Source organism: Culex pipiens, chromosome 2, assembly GCF_016801865.2.
Source record: "Culex pipiens pallens isolate TS chromosome 2, TS_CPP_V2, whole genome shotgun sequence".
In the NCBI taxonomy this organism is placed as follows: domain Eukaryota; kingdom Metazoa; phylum Arthropoda; class Insecta; order Diptera; family Culicidae; genus Culex; species Culex pipiens.
In genome coordinates, this window is record NC_068938.1 from 201,300,803 (window position 1) to 201,318,242 (window position 17,440).

At 37.1% G+C, this 17,440-nt stretch overlaps 1 protein-coding gene across 1 annotated transcript in view; it reads left to right on the forward strand.

Moving 5' to 3' along the window:
* Positions 1-17,440, forward strand: part of LOC120420318 (uncharacterized) — a 101,951-nt gene that overhangs the window by 8,446 nt on the left and 76,065 nt on the right. The window lies entirely within an intron of this gene.

Consider the following 17,440-nt stretch of genomic DNA (forward strand, 5'->3'; position numbering starts at 1 on the left):
GAAAAAGAGTGACGATAAAATAAATGGCTTGACGGACTAACAGCGAGAAGTGGCGCATTTTGACTTAGTTTAGCCATTTTTTAAACACACTGCAAAAGTGACTTATTTAGTGTCAGTTATATACAGTCTAACTTGATTTATAACTACATAGAAAAAAAAGATGGTAACATTCATCAGGAAATGGTGACAGGTTTTGTGTCAAAAAAATGTGTAATATTACATGAGGAATCGGTGAATTTTCATCAGGTTCACATTTTCACACATTTTTTGAGTAATATTACTGAAAAAAGTAGTAATATTCAGCCTACCAAATTTTAAACATTTCAAATTTTAACTTTTTTTCGCTGTGTACCTGTCGTTTATGTTGAAAAAAAAAAACTGGTTTGAATATTTATTATGTCTTAAATTTTTGTTAACTATTTATATTACAAACCATGTAAAGTTCAATTTATTTTCCAAAAAAATCAACAAAGATTATTTTCACGATTAAGTCACATTAATATTGAATAACTGGCAACACTGTGATAAGTTTTGGGCACTTAAGTGGAATTACAATGCTAATTGCAGTAAATAAAGATCATCATGACTTCCGAAAACACACCTTTCTGTACATCGTTGGACAGATATTTGAAAAACTTTACTGATAAGTAGGGGAAAGTGGGGCAAGTGTAACAAGCTAAGCAAATGCTCGTTAAAACCCATTAAAAACGTTAAAACATCTGTCGCTTTTTTCATAATCATCTTATTTCAGGTCTTGACTAAGACTTTGATAGAACAAATTTTGAAAAAATCCTGTTTTTCAATGTTAAAAAACGATTTTAAAATTTTTGATTTTCCGTACGTTCTACTCAACTAGTGGGGCAAGACGAACAACCCGTTGGGGCAAGAGGAACAATGCATGAAACATCATGTTAATTTGCTAACAAGTGAACTGCTATCACTTTGAAACATCAGATTAGAATGTATTTGAAACGTTTCTTTCATTTTTAGGTTAAATAATAATATTTTACTAAAAATTTGATCGTTTTTACGAAAAAAAATAATTACTTAGATGATAAATAGTAAATTTTCATAGTATCACTTTATTTTGTATAGACATTTTTTTTAAACAATTGTTTATCAGTTTTTAAGAACTTTTTTGTATTTATTTCCCAATAAAATATGTTGTTGCAGCAATTCGTAATTTTTTCCATACTAAAAATCCATATGGTACACTTGCCCCACCTGAACAAGATTTTTTAAAAGCTCTCAACAAAAATAACCAAAAGATAAATCATACTTTCTAATAGGTGCAAATCATTGGTTGGAACACTACTGATCTAGGAAAAATAGCATTTTGATAAAATGAGCCTTATAACGATCCCTAAGCCTTATTTTGTACTTTCCAAATATTATTAGCAAACAAAGGTTTTTAAAAAAAAACTTCATTAAATCTTACGCTCCATGGCGTTTACGTCGTTTTGGCGGTTATGTGGTAGTAGAATCAGCTAATAGCACTGCTAGCAACAATTCCTCATACTGGAAATAATCAAAATTGTAAAAATTACGGCCGTACGAACGACTGTTCCTCTTGCCTCATATGGTCGTCTTGCCCCACCTTCCCCTAATTAGGTTTGACTATCTGAAAACACTGTTCTGAGGTGTTATGATTTAAGTGGCATTTGTGTAACGTCCAGAAATACATTCGAAACAACATTGGCTATGTTTTAACAAAACTTTCCAATGAGTTATTAAGTTTGATTTTCTGGCAACACTGTTATGTGAGCTATTTTTATATGATTGGAATTAATAGATATTTTCAGGTCTTGGATTTCACTTATCTGTATAAAAATTATGTCTGGATCTATAAGTCGATTTTTTGGATAGGTTTTCATTAGACCATCCCAATGAGCTCAAAAGATTGTATATCTGGCAACCCTGTCATTTTTTATGACCACTTAAGTGATAGTTATGCACTTTTTTGAAGCTGGATCTCACTTGTCTGTATTAAAACTATGTCCGGATCAATCACCCGACCTATCGTTGGATGGATATTTAAAATACTTTGTCAAAGATTCTAAAAACTTGAATATCTGGAAACCCTGTTTCAAGTTATGACCACTTGATTTTGTGTACTTTTTTGAAACCCGATCTCAAAAATGTGTATGAAAACTATGCCCGGGTCCTTCATCCGACCTCTCTTCGGAAAGGTGATCGAGACATCATCCCTACGAGTCTGAAAGTTTGAATATCTGGCAACCTCATCTCACGGCGATATGATGTATACGCCATTTTGGACATTTTCAATTTTATTGTACAGTCTGATAAAGAATCTTAAAAGCTACCTCCTGACGAAAGAATTTTTCAAAAAACTTCTCTGGGGCCCATTTTATTAAGCAAACAGACTTGTATACGCCAATTTTACTCATCATGATGTACAGTCATCCCTCATAATCGGAACAGTTTACAGATCGGCCAATGTTCAAAAAATCATATCAAATCGATAATTGAATTTGATGATTCGCTTTTACCTTCATTTGAAAGCTTTTCTTGCGATCTTTCGAATGCTGTATCGAACAACTGCAAATTTTAACTTTTATATCTAGTTTTTGAAGAAATACATTGACCCTTGAAATCCACAAATTCGGAACACTTTATTCTTACGATGTAAACAAACTTTTTTTTCTCTCCAGGAGTCGTATTTTTAACAAAATCATGACTTCACACGCTGAAACCAAGGAAACTCATCCCTAGTAATGTTTTATGAATGGTCTGATAATTTTTTTGTGAAAATATCAGTAAAATTCTGGTGTTCCACAATTGTGGGAGGGACAATAACATCCCACAATTATGGAACAGGCAATTTCGAGGCAGTGTTTTGCTGCTCTGGATAAAAAAGTGTTGAAATGAGGTTTATTGTTCAAAAAGTACTACTTTTACTAGTGAAATAGCAAGAGAACGTACAAATCAAGGTCCTAAAAATAGTATGGTCGACAGAAAAGCAGCATTTGGCATTTTATTGATAAATTATCACAAAAGTGTTCCGAATTTGTGGGTGTTCCGAATATGTGGGATGACTGTATGTATACATTGAGAATTGGAAGAAGCCAAATTCAATACTGTTTGAATGTTGATTTGAGGTTTTGGGACCAAATCAAGATTGGGCAATATTGTATTACATTATTTTGATTTAATTCTTAAGGGGACGTCCATTAGGCATCATCCATAAAGTACGTCACGTTCTGAGGGAAGAGGGGGGTTTTGAGCAAGCGTGACGTTGCGTGTTAAAAGCATAGAGAAATCGTGAAAAAGGGGGGTGGAGTAAATTTTGGCTGATTTTAATGTGACGTACCTAATGGATGACACCGTATCCACATCCACGTAGACACTTTTTCGAAAATTTTAGAATCACCCACCTCCCTTGCGGACAATTGTTCATGCAAAAAATGTGTTTATGGAGCATAGACAATCGCTAAGGGAGCGTTCTTTCATTAAGTAACGCAAAAAAATCGGATTTTTAACAAACAAAATTTCCATACAAATTATAAAAAATTTGTATGGAGCGTAGCACGGCCTCCGACCCCCTCTCCCCAACTTCGTTACGTAATAAAAGAACGCTCCCTAATACCCTCCCCCCCCTTAAAGTATCCAAGTGGACAATGCATTACGGGATCCGCTCAGCTATCAAAATAGCTGGCACAAAAAATAAAGCAAGCTTTGATCGAGCAATGTATACATATATCATTGGGCAGGAAAAGTAGTGATTTTTTATTGCTATTTTTTCGACCAAATGATGTTTGTGGTTTAAAATCGTAGAGAATAGGAAAAAACAAGAAATTTTGTAGGGGCCACATTTTTATTGTACTTTTTAACAGTTTCTACAGAGCAGACCTCAAATTAGTCATTTTAAATTGAAAAAATGAACAAAAACAGAAAATCGAGTCTACAGCAAAATCACCTCAATGGCGTATACATCATATCGCCGTAAAACGGCGACCTGTATGAAAACTATGACCGGATCCATCGTCTAACTCGTTGTTGGATAGGTCATCGAAAGGCCTTCCAATGTATTCAAAATTTTGAAGAACTGGCAACCCAGTCAATTTGTTTTGTGGATTGTCCATACAGCCAGTTTTTTTCTAAGTCCTTTAACCTCAAAATATAAATTAAGAACGATGAGTTATACGGGACCTTTTCAAATTTGTATGAAGTATTCCAGGACAGAATATATTTCTTATTAATAACAAATGTTGATGTATTTTCATGTTACTCTTAGAACATTTGCCTACAGTCAGATATGTATTTACTCTTAAAGCATCTCAAGCACGTTCCCAATTAGAATCAACACCCGTTCGCCCATATGGTCGCTGGTGATCATCTTCCTATTAACAGCTCCACCACACCGGCCATCCATCTCCTAAACGTCCAATAAATCACACACTTTCCAGCATTTCCAAATCGGTTGCTGCGGTGGTGCGCTAATAAATAGCTCAACTCCTTTTTCGGGTGCCGTGTGCATTCCTCTCCAAACCTCCCCCAGCTATCTTCGAGGGGTAACACCACACTCTTCCAATCTTCCTAACAAAGACACAACGCCACACACTCTCAAACTCTCGTTGAAGCTGCTCGAAGTGGTGTTGTGGAGATCAGCGCTCTTCTGCCCGACCTCGTCTCCAAACTCCGCCGCTACGAGAAGAGGTGGTCTCCGCTGGATCAGGTTTTCCAAGCCACTTCACCCCAACTCCAGTTGAGTCGTGCTGGCAAGCCATTAAAAGATACAACACAGCAGTGTTGGAGAGCTGGAGAAGTGGATGCAGTGCGGAGACCAAGTCGTGTTTCGTTGCTGCGAGCAGCACAAAGCCGACTCTGGCGAGGAATTCCTCGGCGAGATCCACACACAGCGAGTTAGTCATGGAGGGTCTGGCTAGTACAAGTTTCTCAGCATCGTCGACTCGACACGAACCGACATTTAGATGCAGTGAATCATAGGATCGCGAGCGCGCTGTGGTCGGTGGTTTATTGGCGTTGCCACCTCCAAGGACACCCTGGACGATCGGCAGCTTGAGCAGCTTTGAGGGTGTATTACAACATGGACGGGGCCGCACCTTAACAAAGAACCTAACCTCTATTCACAAGCCCATAAAACTGACCCTTTTGGCGAAGGTAACTTAATGAGCCCGGGGGGCAGGTAGGGACACGGTTCACACGTGTCATTCCGAACGTCCTCCTCCTGGAGGAAGGCAAGGATTTTATGGGGAAGAAAACGCCGTGGCATAAATCTAAACCCGGTGATTAATTATTTACCGACTCATCATCGGGCGTGTGATGGAAGGTGGCCCCGGCTTAGATGATGATGATGGTGATGGCCATCGTTTGGACGACCCAAGGTGATTTGGCATAATTTGGGTCGGCGATGTGTCACACGGGCAGCGTCAATCAGGTGGAAGAGATTTGTGATGGTTTGGTGGGGGAGAAGATTTTTTTTTTGCTGGCTTTGAAGCGATTTCAGGAAATTGCTCAGGATTAATTAATTGAATGAGGAACGGGAGGGGTCAAGACCTGGATGACCTGGTGAGTTGACCTTGGGTTGACTAATTGCGGAATTAATGGGAAAATTGGGAGTTGACCTGGATTGAGATTGAATTTTAGAGGATTGATAATCGTTTTTTTTTATTTAAATAATATTTGGATATGAAATTAACGCAAAAATGTGTTAATTTATAATAATTGTATTCACGATAATTACTGAAAATGTTAGCAGTACACAGCAAAAAATCCGATGGTAACATCGCATGCAAAAGCATGCACATGACATTCGTCACAATAGACACTTAATATTACACACTGCATGTACATTTTTTGCATACAAAAAAAAAGTTGCAACCGATGGGATTCAAACCGAGCACCAACAGTAAGGACTGGCGCCTTAGCCCACTCGGCCATCAGACCAATGTAAATCTGAATGGATAAACGGATATATGAGCTTGATATTTCGGTCAAGTAGGTTTCCCATACTGGTGGGCTACATATTTCAAGGTGTAAAATCACATAAAATTGCATAAAATAATGAAATATTTATTTTACACCCAGGCCTTTTACACGCAGCTGGATTACTACTTTTTTAGCTGTGTAGTTCAAGATACAAAACATGTCTACACAGCACAAAATCCGATGGTAAAATCGCATGCAAAAGCATGCACATCCCCTTCGTCAAAAAAGACACTTAATATTACACACTGCATGTACAATTCTTGTAAACACAAAAAAAAGTAATCGACGGGATTCAAACCCAGCACCATCAGTAAGGACTGGCGACTTAGCCCGTTCGGTCATCAGACCGATGATGAATGGAAAGGATAAACGCAGTTATGAGCTTGTCATTTTGGTCAAGTAATTATCCCATACTGTTGGCCTAAATATTTCAGAGTGTAATATTACATAGAATTTCTTAAAATAATGCAAAATTTATTTTGCCTTTTACACGCAGCTGGATTACTACTTTTTTTGCTGTGTAGCTTATAGGACATTAAAAAAAAGACTCTGGAAATACTCACAATGATTTAGACTAAGCTGAAAAAAACATTTTAAAATAATCTTGTTGCACACAACAAAAAAAGTTGAATTTTGGAAGGAAATATAACATCTTATAAAAATATGAATATGATGAAAATTCACCAGTTCCTGATGTAATATTACACATTTTTTGACACAAAATCGGTCACCATTCCCTGATAAATATTACCATATTTTTTTCTGTGTTAATATCTGAGAATTGCTCTTGTGAGAAGAAAATCATTCTGTTTAACAGGATTTTTAAGAGTTTAAAATCATCAACAATTATTCAAGAAATTATTTCTTCCACATGAATTATTGAAAATCCAAATTTCGTTCCCGTTTCGTAATCTGTCGATCTAATCAATCAATCTGTATTAAATCGAATTGTTAGATTCTGTGTTCGAAAAAATCTGTTATAATGCTTCTAAAAATATGTATATTTACATGTTTTATTTGTAATTTTGCTTATTCCACATAAATTGATCTAATGTTACATCAAAAATAGGTAATATACACATGTGCTTCGCCACGTAGCCTAGTGGTAACGCTTCCGCCTAGTAAGCGGTAGATCGGGGTTCAAATTCCGGCTCGGACCAACACAACTGGTGATCTTTTCCCTTCTGGATTCGATCGCTTAGTAAAGGGAAGGCAGTGTATTGTCACAAACTGGACCTTATCACGACACCTTAGGAAGGCGACCTATGGAATGTTAACATTAACCTTAACATGTTAACATTAAGTTGAGAATGAAATTGCCACTGAATCCGCTTTGTAAATGCCGGCCCCGATACTCTTCAAGGGTGTTCCCCTCAGGAACTGGGAAAGATTTACTTTACTTCGCAGTCAATCGTTTAAAGGAAAAATACCTGAGGTTAGAATACTCCTAGTATTTTTCTTTTGATTTATTAACATTTCAATGCCTCTATACTAACTTGGCAAGAAAGTTTATAATTCAACGATGGCTCCGTTTTGGATTACGGTTATATCAACGAGATGGTCCCAAAGACTTTGATCAAGAAATACTTTTTTTTTCGAAAATACTTCTAAAGATTCAGTATTTTTTCAATAAATTCTGATAAGACCATAATCAATTTCAATAAACAATTTTTTCTGCGACTTTCAGATATTATCCGATTGAATCCGAACTTCAGACAGTCGAGGCTTAAGATAATTAGTCTGCACTGTAGAAATTGCATGCATAGAACGCTACCTCGAGAGCATTATCCTCTTAATGACACTATTTCTCTTTCAATCCAAATCAGGATAATTTAAATCAAGACTTTGTTATTACGTATGTGATACGCATTAAAAATATCAAAGATGACTTTAAAAATGATAAGTTCTTTAGCCTTAAAAGACTCATCTTAGACCAAAATCCAAAGCAAATTTAAAGAACTTATCCATCATCACTAGGCTTAGTGATTTTTCACGCTCGAAAATTGCAAATTTCACGGGGACCTCAATTTCAAAACACCAAATTTCACGCAAATTTCGCGGAACTTGAAAAATGTTAAAATAACTCTGAAAATCCTATGTTTAAATCACAGAAACTACTTTTTATGCTTCATTGTGTATTATTATGTAAAACAAATCTTTACTAAATTTGAATGCGACAAAAAAAATTCTTAAAAAAAAAAAAAAAATCCAAATATTTTGAAACAAAATGTAGGGCACGCCTATTCTCATTTACTGAACTGCTCTTTTCGCTAATTTGCTTCTGTTATATCATTTTACATTTTATTGAATTTCATATCAAAGCTAGATTTGTCCAGTCAAAAAAATAAATTGAATTTTCTGCGTCATTTAGCCCATTAAACATATTTTTTAGGGGTTTTAGCTCATTTGTCAAAAACTAAATTTATAAACATTTTGCAAAAATAATATAATTTTTAACAAAATCGAAATTTTTATTCTAAATGAGATCGTTAAAATTTAACAGGCCCAAAACAAATTTGTTATATTAAAAAAAATGATTCCAAAGATAAAAAAATACTCTTAATTTTATTTTGAATAAAACAAAGCTTGATTCTTTTAATTTCTTTCAAAACTATACCTTTGAAATAAAATAGCACTAAAATTTTTAATACAGCGAATGAAAATATTACTAAATTTTGTTAGTTTCTAAAAAACTCAAAAATCACAACATTTCTTCAAATGGTTCATATCAACTTGACACACATATAAGTTATAAAACGTCCATTATGAAAGGGTGGTTTCTTTTAATTGATTACTCCAAAGTGTTGGAGTAGCAACCGTAGAATTGTAATTAGCTGTAGGAGGCTACGACTTGGGAGCCACAAATAAATTAGTTCATTCGTTGTCTATCACTCGAACCTACAAGACCTACTGCCTTTAGAGCAGCCGGAAGGATTCAAGGAATCAGGTGCCCCCACGAAAGTCTGTAAGCTGCGGAAGGCGCTGTACGGTCTGAAACAAGCCAGCCGGGTATGGAACCAGAAGCTGGATGCCGAGCTGAAGCGAACTGGGCTGAAGCGTTCGGCGTACGACACGTGCGTCTACTTCAAGCTGGAGGGCAACACGGTCCTTATCGTTGCAGTTTACGTGGACGATTTGTTGGTGTTCTCGAACAACCAGCAGTGGGTGACCAAGCTGAAGAAGGGCATGGCGAGCAAGGTTCTTGGCATGCGAGTGACCAGAGGCGACGGCAAGGTGATGTTGGACCAGGAGCAGTACATCAACGAGTTGCTGCAGCGATTCAACGTGGCCGAGTGTAATGCCGTCTCGACGCCTGCTGATCCGACTCAGAAGCTGACCAAGGAGATGTGCTCGAGCACTGTCGAGGAACGGGAGCAGATGGCGAAAGTTCCATTCCGTGAACTGGTAGGCGGACTGCAGTATTTGGCGCTGTCAACCCGGCCAGATATCTGCTACGCGGTGAACGCGGTCAGCCAGTTCAGCAGCAACCCAGGGAAGGCACACTGGATTGCGGCCAAGCGAGTGCTGCGGTACCTGAAGGGGACCAAAACGATGAAGCTGACCTACTCGAAGCACGGAGACCAGGGCTTCGTCGGATACAGCGATGCGGACTGGGGAAACGATCCTGAGACCCGTCGATCGAACACTGGCTACGTATACATGAAGGCTGGTGGTTCGATCTCATGGAGCTGCAGGAAGCAAACCACGGTGGCGCTGTCGACGATGGAAGCGGAGTACATGGCCGTCTCTGCTGCTACTCAAGATGCACTGTGGTGGCGCGGACTGCTGAAGGAGCTGTTTGGTGTCGCTCAACCGGTCACGATCCACTGTGACAACATGAGCGCGGTGCACCTGGCGGAGAAGGAGATCGGCTACTCGCCCCGAAGCAAGCACATCGATATTCGGCACCACTTTGTGCGCGAGAACGTCGAGGAGAAGCTGATCAAGCTGGAGCACGTCGCAACGGAGGCGCAGAAGGCGGACGTGTTCACGAAGCCGGTAGCTGTTGCGAAATTTGTTGAAGCACGGAAGGCTCTCGGGATTCTCGGTTGAGGGGGGATGTTGGAGTAGCAACCGTAGAATTGTAATTAGCTGTAGGAGGCTACGACTTGGGAGCCACAAATAAATTAGTTCATTCGTTGTCTATCACTCGAACCTACAAGACCTACTGCCTTTACAAAGTGTTGAGTTTGACGGTCCAAAACGTTCTGATTTTATTATGATCGAAAAGTCCCCCAGAGCCTCACACACGAGGTACTGAGGTTTTTGCTTACTGAGCATTAATCGAGCTACTTGCTTTAATCGCAGCGAGGTAAACGGAGTTTAGCTTTGTTCGCAGTTTGGGTTACTGTTGTCGGCTGTGCTGACGATGTTGGTGGCGTCGATCAATTATGCGGAAAGCAATTTCCGTAACTTATATAATCAAGCTTTTTAATTTCTTTTCTTTTTGAATGAAATATTTATTAAGTTGTTAGGCTGGTACAAATTTTATTAAAAGTTTTTGTCTCCCCCCCCCCTCACCCTCCCTTCGAAGTTGGCCCGAAAAATCAGGGGACAAAAAAAATATTTTTATCGAAGAACTTGAAAATTTCAATGGATCAGCTGAAATAAATTTAAAATTCATTCCCCTGCGTTTTTCATTCCATTTTTAGAATGTTTGGGATCATTTTAAGAATGTTTGGGTTGATTTAAAAATCTTTCGAATTTTTGAAAATTTTCGATGTTTGTTATCGCAAAATGTTTTTTTTGCCTTCCTCACTTTACTGAGGAAAGGCTATAAAATCACTCGAAAAACGAACTTTTTAGTTAGACCTCCTAGACCTACCTTCATTTGTACATATCGACTCAGAATCACCAGCTGAGCAAATGTCTGTGTGTTTGGCTGTATGTAGACATGTGTACCAAATCAATGTCACTGGAATATCTTGTCACAGGCTCAACCCATTTTGGCCGGAATGGTTTTAATCGATCCGTCTTAACGTCCCCTAAGTTGCTTTTTAAATTCATGCAGTTTGATCATGTATTTAGAAAGTTATATTAAAAAAACTGTTTCATATTAAATTAAAATTATGGTAAAAAGGGTGGTTTTTTCATGAAACCCTCAAATGTTATATATTTTTAGAAAGCATATGAGAAGACCTTTCTTGTGGATTAAGAATTTTCAAGATCTTACTTACCTATCTAAAATTACAAGCAGTTTAAAAAATGGTCTGAATTTACATAACCTCAAATGGTCCCGTCTGATCTCCACGAAAAAAGCCTTGTAGAGGGATGCCATTTTCCTGAAAGGCGGTGTCTGTATAATCTTGACAAAAAATCTGTAGGAAGTCTGTTTTTTTTTACTCGTCACTTATTTTTATTAGGACCTCTTAGGTGCTGCAATCACGTTAGGGGAGATCCATAAACCATGTGGACACTTTAGGGGATTGTAATCACTCTATAAATGAGAGGAAGGCACCAACCACCTAAAGGTGGATTAAGTTACGTTTTTTTGCTAAAATTTTTGTTTTCGTCAAATCTTACATTTTTTGAAAACTAATGATTGCAAAACTACTGAACTAGTGTAAAATGCATTTTAAAACACTTTTTCCATGCAAATCCAGAGTTTTTTTTTGAAAAGGACCAATAAACTATTGTCTTTCATATGTTTATAGGACCTAATAAAAAAAAAACTCTAGAAATGTTGAAACTATGGCTTGTTATTTCAATATTTATATTTTTTATTTTTTTGCCCAAATTTGCATTTAATGATTCGAGAAGATTGATAAATTTCACGAATTTCACGCCGTCTACGAAACCGTCAAAAATCATTAACCCTATATTAGTAATAAAACTAGGGTATTCACTCGCTTTATTCTACAGTAGTTCATAACATTATTTTTATTCCTTTTAAAGTTTGATAAGTTATTTCATGAAAAATCGTTACATTTTCACACAAACATAAAATTTCACGGGATTTCGCGGAGAAAGCCAAATTTCGCGGATTTCACGCTGTCCGCGAAATCGTGAAATTTCACTAACCCTAATCATCACTCATAAAAACTACAAAATCCCACAATCCCGTCATGATCGGCAACAAAAACGCTTGCCACAAAACCATCATTCTTTATATTCCGCTGCCATCTCCGAACATCATCTCTCCATCAAGGCTCACACAAACATTGCCGTCCACGTCATCGCAGCGCCACCCAAAGTCCTACATATCAGCAATCCCGAACCACATTTGCATCTTTTTCGCACAAAACTCCAGTTTTTTGCTCTGTCCCTTTTGGCATCCGAAGAAAATCGATACCCTGGCAAATACACACATACACTCAAGCCAGAAAAAAAACACGCAAAAATGTATCCAGTTGGGTGCACTGAAAAAAAAATCAACGTGCAACCGCGTCGTATGCATCGTATTAACGACACGAAAAGAACACAGGAAGAAAAAGAGGAGGAAAAAAATCAGTGTGTCCCACAATACCTTTTCTCGTGGAAGATTTTTCGCCTCTCTCCTTCTCCCAGGTTCTTAAATTCCCGACGCAAACCCGTCCTGCAGTCGTCGTCGAGCTGCATTCACACCAACACACCGCAAAAAAAAAATGTGTACATGGAGAAAGAAATTCGAAACTGTGCTACGCGACGAAGAAGAAAGGACCACACTAATACAAACGGGTGCGCGCGAGAGTTTTTACTGAAGCACACGCAGACACACACACAAATCGCGCACTGGGATAGAAAGAACGGTTCTTTTCTTGTTTCGTTTGGTTCGTTCGATGTTTCATCCAGCATCCACCACCGAAGTGATGGTGAACGAACGACGAGGGTGTTTCTTTTGCTGGAATCAACCTCGGAAAGTTGAAAACAACAACAACAACAAAAAGTGCTGCTGCTGCTCATGTTGGAAAGCCTATCAGCTACACACATACTCAAAATTAATAAAATTGATTAAAAAGTTGTCCCCGCCGCCACAAATTGAATGCAATATTCTTGGTTTCGGTGACCTGGGCTTGTAATAATAATCAGTAAATCCAATTATTTAATTAATTTCGAAGCCAATCAGGCACTAGGCCATTAAAAATTGGATACCGAGCAGCTCACACGCCAACCACAAATTGGAGGCTGGGTTTGGTTCCCAGTCGAAACATTTTTTTTGTTGTGGTTGGCATAAAGTCAATTTGGTGAGACCACAAGTTCGATCTGGTGATCAATGTCTTTGGAAAAATAAGCTAGATTTTGTTTTGAATTGTGTCAGCTGAATCCCATGAATCCAATGTGTCAATTTCATTCAGTGTTTTCAGGTTTAAATTTGAAATTCCTGATTTCAGAACATGAAAACAGTTTGATATTGTTTTGTTTCGAAAACTAACCCGAGACCTAAAATAAAGGAATTTGAACACTTTGTTACACCGAGAAAAATTAGTTCCCAAAATCGTGAACAAGTGTTCATGAATTTGGGAACCTGAAACAAAGTGTTAAAATGTTCATCTGTCAAAACTTGCATTAGAAAATTTATTTCGTACTGACAGCTCATTCCCAATCGCTGAAAACTGTGAGAAATCGGCAGATTTATCGCCACCGATTTTCATCACCCTTTCCCAGCCCAAAGTTGGCCACTTGTGCAAGAACTTTGGCGTCGTCGACGTCGACATCGTCAGTCACGCCAATGCAGTCAGAAGGGAAGCAAAAAGGTGAACTCTGTGGGCTTTTTGATTTGATAGATCTTGGGGAGAGTCGTTGAGAGTCGGTACCATTACCGACTAAGCCATAAAGCGCCGCTCCCCCCAAAGCACCGATAGCGATCTCCGGTCTGGCATCTCGTCGAACGTCTTGAGTCGACGTCGGCAGCTCCTCCAATCATTGCTCCATCCGCGTCCGTCCAAAGTGATGCTGTGGCGAGGCCTCGCAGAGATAATGATGTGCTACTTACGGAGAAGGCCCCACGACGACGACCAAGATCTACAAAACGACCTCCGTCCGCCCTAGCGCAAGCCTTTAGTTGGCCTAGGTTGGATTGGGTAGTTGGCGATTGCCCGAACCGTGTCAGTCTTCCTGCCCAAGATGAGCTTTTGCGCGGGCCCAGGCCACACTAAACGGTCCGTTTTTCATTAGTGACGTGCGCGAGGAGCAGTGCGGTAATTTCTAGGTTTTGTTGAAAAGATGGCCAAATTACAAGGTGGCTGCTTAAAGGAGAAAATTTGAGAACCGTTCAGTGGTCCCAACCATTAAATTGTGTGTTTCCAACATGTTTTAGCTTAGATTAACGCATTTATTCAAAATTGATAAGATTATTTTTTTTAATGAAGAAATTTTAATTTCTGTAACTTTCAGCATGGTTCTAAACAAGAGTGGTGCACAGCAAAAAATCCGATGGTAAAATCGCATGCAAAAGCATGAACATCACCTTCGTCAAAATAAACACTTAATATTACACGCTGCATGTAGAATTTTTGTAAACACAAAAAAAAGTTGCAACCGACGGGATTCAAACCCAGCACCTACACCCAACTGGCAGTCGCATGATTGTGATGCATGGCGGTATGAAAGTATATCAGAATCTGCATGAAATCTGTCCTCATGCATTTTTTGCGATATAGGGGTATCACATTTTTGCCCGTTACCGACAATTATCGACATTACCGACGGCTGATTGATTGTATTGGAGAAAAAAAATCTAAACAGAACGAGGATTGAACCATCAACTTCTTGGTTATTGGTCCGACACGCTACCACCGCGCCATGGACGCTTGATGAATTGAGAGGGACAGAGCCCCAACATAATCTTCTCTCTGGGGTGTTGCTCGGGGACGCGCCAGCATTATATGTGTTGGTGAGAACTGCAGATCGCTGACATGTTTACATGCGGGCAAAAATGAGATACGAGCTTACTGCAAAAACTGTTAGAAAATGTAACATTTTCTGCAGCAAATCCACTGTTGCAGATTTTGATATATATTTTTCCTTTGGGTGTACAGTAAGAACTGGCGCCTTAGCCCGCTCGGCCATTAGACCGATGAAAAATGTAAAGGATAAACGTATATGTGAGCTCCACATTTCGGTCAAGTAGGTTTCCCATAGGGACGTGGCGTTACATCGTGCTGCCACCTGGTTTTTTTAAGCGCAAGAGTGTAAAAGTGCTGAGTCATCGTCTAAAAATAGACGGCGTCCTATCTCGCCCAGCAAAATGAAGTCGATAAAGTAGTCGGTTTCGATGAGAAAAAGTGGAAAATGTGGTCTAAAAATAGCGACGCCATCCCCCTATACTGATGGGCTACATATGTAAAATTACACAGAACTTCATAGAATAATGCAAAATTTATTTTACACCCAAGCCTTTTACACGCAGCTGGATTACTACTTTATTTGCTGTGTGCTTGAAAATGGTTAAAAAGATTTGTTTAAAAAATCTAGATTTTAAGGATTTCGAAAAGATAACCAAAATCTATATGTTGTCTTTTTTCCTTTTTTTTAATTTGTATCTAACATAGATCTAGGGCTTTTTCTCAAAATTTATTTTCCCTAAAAAAACACCCAGTTAGCAAAAACGTAGAAATATGTATCCTCCCTGCAAAGGCTTATGAATTGATCTCAGTTGAAGGTTCTCCAAATCTCTGAATTGCAAATGTAACATCCTGGAGCAGAACTTTTAAATTCTAATAAAAACACAATTGAATCAAAAATAATGTTTTTTGCAATTCCGTCGTGAAACTACTTACTTTTCCTGTCATTCTTGAACGACGAAATAGCCTACTTTTCTGTACCAAAAATAACAGAATCGAATAGCAACACTTTTCAAAATAAATGCTGAAAAGTTCTACTTTTCAGCACTGAAATGGGTGCTGAAAAGTTGAACTTGTCAGCACTTGTTTTGAAAAGTAACACTTTTCAACATTTTTTTGATTCGAACGATTTATTGACAAAATACATGAAAATTTGACATAAAATTTCACTCAATGGGTGTTTTTCGGAATTGCAAAAAATGTTGTATGGAACTCGTTGCAAAACTTGATTTTTTCAGCACTCTTCGTATTTATCCAACTCGGTGAACCTCGTTGGATAAATGTACGACTCGTGCTGAAAAAATCCACTTTTTGCAACTTGTTGCATAAACTACTATTTTAAACGTTGAGAACTTCTGTAAGGTTTGGTTATATGCTGAATTTTATTTAAAATTTCATTAAAAATGTTTGTTTTTGAAAAATGAAAATTAATAATCAATATAAATAAAATAAAATAATAGTCTAGGAGGAAATCTAACAACATAGGTTAAGTACCATTGCTGTAGCAAATCTCAGCAAATCTCCTGATTTTTTATTATATTATTGTTTTTTTTTTTTTTTTTTTTTGAGAATGTTTTAGATGTTTCAGGTCCTTTTCTAGATAGATTTAAATATAAAAAAGAAGCGATGCATTTGTCAAAAATAAAATATTCAAAATTATTATTTCGACAAATAATCTCTAGTTTTTATGTACTTCTCAAAATAATTTTCCTAAAAAGCATTAAACATATTTTTTTAAAAACTCAGATATAAAAAAATAAATATGTACCCTCAAAGTTTCTAAATAATCAGAGACAAAAAAAAAGTTGGCTCAATCTTAACAAGGTTGCTAAAAAAAAGAAAACTAAAAAAAGAGGCCTTCTGAAAAAACAACATATTATATTAGAAACAATAATTTGCGTAAAATCTAAATATTTTCTTACCAAAAAAAAAAAAATGAGCAATGCTGTAAAATTTTATGAATTTAAATGTTTATTTATTAATTTTTTGAGTTGTTTAAAAAATATGTTTTTAAATATATTTGATGAATTCGGAAGAGGAGTGTTTATTTTTAAAAATGTTTCCAAAAGACTTAATCATCCATAATGTTGCATGTTTTATATAAGAAAAAAAAAACTAATGGGAAAAAAATAGAAAAGATTTCGTTAACGATTTGATGCCGTCGACAAAGCAGTAGGTTATGATTAAGGCTTTTTTAGTATAAACAGGTTTGTAGGATATAGATTTGCCTATTTTTTTTTTTGGTTTTAAAGTTGAATTATCTAAATACGTATTTTTTGCCTTATTTTTTATGTTTTAGGAACTAAAAAGGCATTTTTTGCTGGTGCAAAATCATGTACCAGAACCATACATTTTTGAAAAAAATGTTGGAAAAAATCTAATATATTGTCGAAAAAAATTTAAAAATTCGGATAAATCATATTATCACTCGAAAATGTGCACTGTTTTCAAATTACCAGTATATTAAGTGAAATTTTTCGTTTTTTTAACATTTTGCAAATATAAAATACTTTGCGACGTAAAAGCAATCCCTCCAAAATATATTTTCTATAAGTTGAGAAAATTTGCTATAATTTTCCTATTTTGAATTTGTTGATTCCTTTTTTGAGCTGATGCTTTTAAAATATAAATTTTATGAAAACTTAGTTTTTTTCAGTGTCATCTAATTTGCTCTTTAATTCCATCTAGCGATTTCTTGGAAACTATGC